The sequence below is a fragment of the Arachis hypogaea genome, chromosome 19, assembly GCF_003086295.3.
Source record: "Arachis hypogaea cultivar Tifrunner chromosome 19, arahy.Tifrunner.gnm2.J5K5, whole genome shotgun sequence".
In the NCBI taxonomy this organism is placed as follows: Eukaryota; Viridiplantae; Streptophyta; class Magnoliopsida; order Fabales; family Fabaceae; genus Arachis; species Arachis hypogaea.
The window spans coordinates 27,924,741-27,930,625 of NC_092054.1; the positions used below are offsets into that span (position 1 = coordinate 27,924,741).

The following is a 5,885-nucleotide window of genomic DNA, read 5'->3' on the forward strand; positions in this document are numbered from 1 at the left end:
ATGGAGCCTCACATATGTGCAGAGCTTTGTTGAGACTCTCCAACACCAAACTTAGAGTTTGGATATGGGAGTTCAACACCAAACTTAGAGTTTGGTTGTGGCCTCCCAACACCAAACTTAGAGTTTGACTGTGGGGGCTCTGGTTGACTCTGCTTTGAGAGAAGCTTTTCAAGCTTCCTCTCCATGGTTGTAGAGGGAGATCCTTGAGTTTTGAATACAAGGGAGTTCTCATTCCATTGAAGGACTATTTCACCTCTATCAACATCAATCACAGCTCTTGCTGTGGCCAGGAAAGGTCTTCCTAGGATGATGGATTCATCCTCTTCCTTTCCAGTATCCAGGACTATGAAATCAGTAGGTATGTAAAGGCCCTCAACCTTTACTAATACATCTTCTACTTGTCCATAAGCCTGTCTTCTTGAGCTGTCTGCCATCTCTAGTGAGATTTTAGCAGCTTGCACCCCACAGATTCCCAGTTTCTCTATTACAGAGATGGGCATGAGGTTTATTCCTGAACCAAGGTCACACAGAGCCTTAAAGATCATGGTGCCTATGGTACAGGGTATTATGAACTTTCCAGGATCCTGTCTCTTCTGAGGCAATGTCAGTTGATCCAGATCACTTAGTTCATTGATGAACAAGGGAGGTTCAACTTCCCAAGCATCAATGCCAAACAATTTGGCGTTCAGCTTCATGATTGCACCAAGAAACTTGGTAGTTTGCTCTTCAGTGACATCCTCATTCTCTTCAGAAGAAGAATACTCATCAGAGCTCATGAAGGGCATAAGGAGGTTCAATGGAATCTCTATGGTCTCTAGATGAGCCTTAGAGTCCTTTGGTTCCTCAGAGGGAAGCTCTTTATTGATCACTGGACATCCCGGGAGGTCTTCCTCCTTGGGATTCACGTCCTCTCCTCTCCTCACAGGTTCGGCCATGGCGCTTATGTCAATGGCCTTGCACTCTCCTTTTGGGTTCTCTTCTGTATTGCTTGGGAGAGTACTAGGAGGGATTTCAGTGATCCTTTTACTCAGCTGGCCCACTTGTGCTTCCAGATTTCTAATGGAAGACCTTGTTTCATTCATGAAACTTACAGTGGCCTTAGATAGATCAGAGACTAGATTTGCTAAATTAGAAGCATTTTGTTCAGAGTTCTCTGTCTGTTGCTGAGTTGATGATGGAAAAGGTTTGCCATTGCTAAACCTGTTTCTTCCACCATTATTAAAGCCTTGTTGAGGCTTTTGATCCTTCCATGAGAAATTTGGATGATTTCTCCATGTTGAGTTATAGGTGTTTCCATAAGGTTCACCTAAGTAATTTACCTCTGCTATTGCAGGGTTCTCAGGATCATAGGCTTCTTCTTCAGAAGATGCCTCTTGAGTACTGTTGGATGCAGCTTGCATTTCATGCAGACTCTGAGAGATCATATTGACTTGCTGAGTCAATATTTTATTCTGAGCCAATATGGCATTCAGAGTATCAACTTCAAGAACTCCCTTCTTCATAGGCGTCCCATTACTCACAGGATTCCTCTCAGAAGTGTACATGAACTGGTTATTAGCAACCATGTCAATGAGTTCTTGAGCTTCTGCAGGCGTTTTCTTTAGGTGAATGGATCCACCTGCAGAAGTGTCCAGTGACTTCTTTGATAGCTCAGATAAACCATCATAGAATATATCCAGGATGGTCCATTCTGAAAGCATGTCAGAAGGACACTTTTTGGTCAACTGTTTGTATCTTTCCCAAGCTTCATAGAGGGATTCACCTTCTTTCTGTCTGAAGGTTTGAACATCAGCTCTAAGCTTGCTCAGCTTTTGAGGAGGAAAGTACTTGGCTAAGAAAGCCGTGACCAGCTTATCCCAAGAGTTCAGGCTGTCTTTGGGTTGAGAATCCAACCATAATCTAGCTCTGTCTCTTACAGCAAAAGGGAAAAGCATGAGCCTGTAGACTTCAGGATCTATTCCATTAGTCTTAACAGTATCACATATCTGCAAGAATTCAGTTAAGAACTGAAAAGGATCTTCAGATGGAAGTCCATGAAACTTGCAGTTCTGCTGCATCAGAGAAACTAATTGAGGTTTCAGCTCAAATTTGTTTGCTCCAATGGCAGGAATGGAGATGCTTCTTCCATGTAAATTGGAATTAGGTGCAGTAAAGTCACCAAGCATCTTCCTTACATTATTATTATTTTCGGCTGCCATCTCCTTTTCCTGTTCGAAAATTTCTGAAAGGTTATCTCTGGATTGTTGTATTTTAGCTTCCCTTAATTTTCTCTTCAAAGTCCTTTCAGGGTCTGGATCTGCTTCCACAAGAATGTTCTTATCCTTGCTCCTGCTCATATGACAAAGAAGAAGGCACAGAAAAATAATAATAATAATAGAGATCCTTTATTCCACAGTATAGGGATCCCTGTGTGAGTAGAAGAAGAGGGGGAGACAAAGAATGTAATATAATGGAAGAAACACAACTGTGAGGAGGCTAGAGATGTGAGATGAGATGTTAGGATATGAATGAATAAATAGAATAAGATGGGAGAGGGGGAATTTTCGAAATATTTTTTTGAAAAGGAGTTAGTGATTTTTGAAAATGGTTTTTTGAAAAATGTTAGTGATTTTTTTTTCGAAATTTTTTTTAAAAAAAAATAAAAATAATTAGTTAATAAAAAAGAAATTTTTGAAAAAGAGGGAAGATATTTTCGAAATTAGAGAGAGAGAGTTAGTTAGGTAGTTTTGAAAAAGTTAAGAAACAAACAAAAAGTTAGTTAGTTAGTTGAAACAAATTTGAAAAGATAAGAAGTTGGGAAGTTAGAGAAGATATTTTGAAATCAAATTTTGAAAAAGATAAGATAAGAAGATATTTTTTTTGAAAAGATATGATAGAAATTAGTTTTTGAAAAAGATTTGATTTTTAAAATCTCAATTAATGACTTGATTCACAAGAAATCACAAGATATGATTCTAGAACTTAAAGTTTGAAACTTTCTTAACAAGCAAGTAACAAACTTGAAATTTTTGAATCAAAACATTAATTGTTATTGTTATTTTCGAAAATTTAGTATAAAAATAAGAAAAAGATTTTTGAAAAATATTTTTGGAATTTTCGAAAATAACTAAGAATTTTGAAAAAGATTTGATTTTTGAAAAAGATTTTGAAAAAGATAAGATTTTCAAATTGAAAATTTGATTTGACTCATAAGAAACAACTTGATTTTAAAAATTTTTTGAAAAAGTCAATCCAAATTTTGAATTTGATGAGAGAAAAAAAGGAAAGATATTTTTTTTTATTTTTGAAAATTTTTTTATAAAAAAACATGAAAATTATGCAATGCATGAAATTTTTAGATCAAAACATGTGATGCATGCAAGAATGCTATGAATGTCAAGATGAACACCAAGAACACTATGAATGTCAAGATGAACATCAAGAACATAATTTTTAAAAACTTTTAATGCAAAGAAAACATGCAAGACACCAAACTTAGAATTCTTTAATGCTTACGCACTAAGAATTCAAGAATGCATATGATAAACATGAAAAGACACAAAACAAAAAATCATCAAGATCAAACAAGAAGACTTACCAAGAACAACTTGAAGATCATGAAGAACACTATGAATGCATGATATTTTCGAAAAAATGCAAGATGCATATGCAAGTGACACCAAACTTATGATATGACTCAAGACTCAAACAAGAAACACAAAAAATATTTTTGATTTTTATGATTTTCTAATTTTTTTGTATTTTCTTTTAATTTTTTCGAAAATTATTGTAAAAAAAAATAAAAATAAGGATTCCAAAATTTTTAATATGAATTCCAGGAATCTTGCCATGTTAGTCTTAAAGCTCCAATCAAAGGGTCAGGCATGGCTTAATAGCCAGCCAAGCTTTAATAAAAATATGAGTGTAATTCAGACATGACAAGCCTGACATACCCTATCCAGAAGGATTGGGCATGACTCCACTGAAGTGATTAGCCAATCCCAAAGCAGTTTGGGTATGGCTTTACAGCCAGATAGGCTTCAACATGCTTCATGAAACACTAGAATTCATTCTTAAAAATTTTGAAGCCATAGAATAATTTATTTTTGAAAACATTATTTTTAGTAAATTTTTTTTTTCGAAAACAAGTGAGGAATTTTTGTTTGAAAAATTTTTGAAAACAAAACAAAAAGAAAATTACCTAATCTGAGCAACAAGATGAACCGTCAGTTGTCCATACTCGAACAATCCCCGGCAACGGCGCCAAAAACTTGGTGGATGAAATTGTGTTCCACGTTCTTTGTACTTGTGTGTGATTAACAATATATAATTGTATTGAATCCTCATTGTGGCTCTATGTGTGGACACAACTCCGTTCAACTAACCAGCAAGTGCACTGGGTCGTCCAAGTAATACCTTACGTGAGTAAGGGTCGAATCCCACGGAGATTGTTGGTATGAAGCAAGCTATGGTCACCTTGTAAATCTCAGTCAGGCGGATATAAAATAATTATGGAATTTTCGAATAATAAATAAAAGAATAGGGATAGAGGTACTTATGTAAATCATTGGTAGGAAATTCAGATAAGCGAATGGAGATGCTTTTCGTTCCTCTGAACCTCTGCTTTTCTGCTATCTTCATCCAATCAGTCTTACTCCTTTCCATGGCTGGCTTTATGTGATACATCACCACTTGCAATGGCTACTTTCGGTCATCTCATGGGAAAATGATCCAATGCCCTGTCACGGCACGGCTAATCGTCTGGAGGCATCACCCTTGTCAATGGCTTCATCTTATCCTCTCAGTGAATAATATGCTCACGCACCCTGTCACGGCACGACTATTCATCTGTCGCTTCTCGATCATGCTGGAATAGGATTTACTATCCTTTTGCGTCTGTCACTAACGCCCTGCAATCGCGAGTTAGGAGCTCGTCACAGTCATTCAATCATTGAATCCTACTCGGAATACCACAGACAAGGTTTAGACCTTCCGGATTCTCTTGAATGCCGCCATCATTCTAGCTTACGCCACGAAGATTCTGGTTAGGAGATCTAAGAGATATTCATTCTAGCTTATTTCATGTAGAACAGAAGTGTTTGTCAGGCACGCGTTCATAAGGGAGAAGGATGATGAGCGTCACACATAATCATCACCTTCATCACGTTCTTGGGTACGAATGGATATCTTAGAAGCGAAATAAGAAGAATTGAATAGAAAACAGTAGTACTTTGCATTAATCTTTGAGGGACAGTAGAGCTCCACACCTTAATCTATGGAGTGTAGAAACTCTACCGTATAAAAATACATAAGTGAAGGTCCAGGCATGGCCGTGTGGCCAGCCCCTCTGATCTAAGAACCAGACGTCCAAAGATGCCTAATACAATAGTAAGAGGTCCTATTTATAATAAACTAGCTACTAGGGTTTACATGAGTAAGTATTTGATGTATAAATCCACTTCCGGGGCCCACTTGGTGTGTGTTTGGGCTGAGCTTAAGTGTTGCACGTGCAGAGGCCATTTGTGGAGTTGAACGCCAGTTTTTGTGCCAGTTTGGGCGTTCAACTCTGGTTTTGGATCCTTTTCTGGCGCTGGACGCCAGATTTGGGTAGAAAGCTGGCGTTGAACGCCAATTTACGTCGTCAATGCTTGGCCAAAGTATAGACTATTATATATTGCTGGAAAGCTCTGGATGTCTACTTTCCAACGCAATTGGAAGCGCGCCATTTCGAGTTCTGTAGCTCAAGAAAATCCACTTTGAGTGCAGGAAGGTCAGAATCCAACAGCATCAGCAGTCCTTTTTCAACCTCTGAATCTGATTTCTGCTCAAGTCCCTCAATTTCAGCCAGAAAATACCTGAAATCACAGAAAAACACACAAACTCATAGTAAAGTCCAGAAATGTGAA

At 37.6% G+C, this 5,885-nt stretch overlaps 1 non-coding gene across 1 annotated transcript; it reads left to right on the forward strand.

The window, feature by feature from the left end:
* The first annotated feature begins 1,694 nt into the window (after positions 1-1,694).
* On the forward strand, positions 1,695-1,802 carry LOC112780669 (small nucleolar RNA R71). Its single transcript, XR_003191490.1, has one exon. It is a non-coding gene; the product is annotated as a small nucleolar RNA R71 (small nucleolar RNA).
* Positions 1,803-5,885: the final 4,083 nt, after the last annotated feature.